This window comes from Alligator sinensis, unplaced genomic scaffold (genome assembly GCF_000455745.1).
Source record: "Alligator sinensis unplaced genomic scaffold, ASM45574v1 scaffold155_1, whole genome shotgun sequence".
NCBI classification, from domain to species: Eukaryota; Metazoa; Chordata; order Crocodylia; family Alligatoridae; genus Alligator; species Alligator sinensis.
This window is the reverse complement of record NW_005842877.1, coordinates 88,557-89,059: the sequence shown is the minus strand read 5'-3', so window position 1 is coordinate 89,059 and position 503 is coordinate 88,557. Positions and strand designations below refer to the sequence as shown.

Below are 503 nucleotides of genomic sequence, written 5' to 3'. Positions count from 1 at the left end.
CGGGGCCAAGGGGTGGGAGGGAGGCCCAAGCCCAGGTTGGCGGAGAAGCCAGCCCGTGGTGGGGGAGGGGAGCAGTGGGCATGGCCCAATGTGGCAGCAGCTGGGGGAGGGGAGGAGCAAGCCTCTTCCCACCCCCTGTTGGCTCTGAGCCCACTCCTTCTGTTTCCCCAGGTCGGCCTGGGCACGCTGCTCCCCCCGCCACGGCAGGTTGGCTTCTCCCCTGGCTTGGGCTTGGTCCTCCTCCTCCCCCACGTGGGGCCTGGGCCCATTCCTCCCCTCCCCCCACTGCTGCTGCCGTGGCGCACCCACTATTCCCTCAACCCATGCGGGGCCCGCTCCTCCACCCCGCTACCACGTCGTCCCACATTGGACCTGGCAGGCGGCGACGACGGAAGCGGGGAGGGACAGGCCGAGGCCAGAGCCAGTGGCCTCACCTCCTCCGTGGCGTCCTGACCCCTCTCCCTGCCCCTGAGCCACCGCCACTGTCACCTGCAAAGATTAAG

At 69.8% G+C, this 503-nt stretch overlaps 1 protein-coding gene across 1 annotated transcript in view; it reads left to right on the top strand.

The window, feature by feature from the left end:
• The window catches only part of CHURC1 (churchill domain containing 1), a 14,999-nt gene that overhangs the window by 3,028 nt on the left and 11,468 nt on the right, over nucleotides 1-503 (top strand). The window lies entirely within an intron of this gene.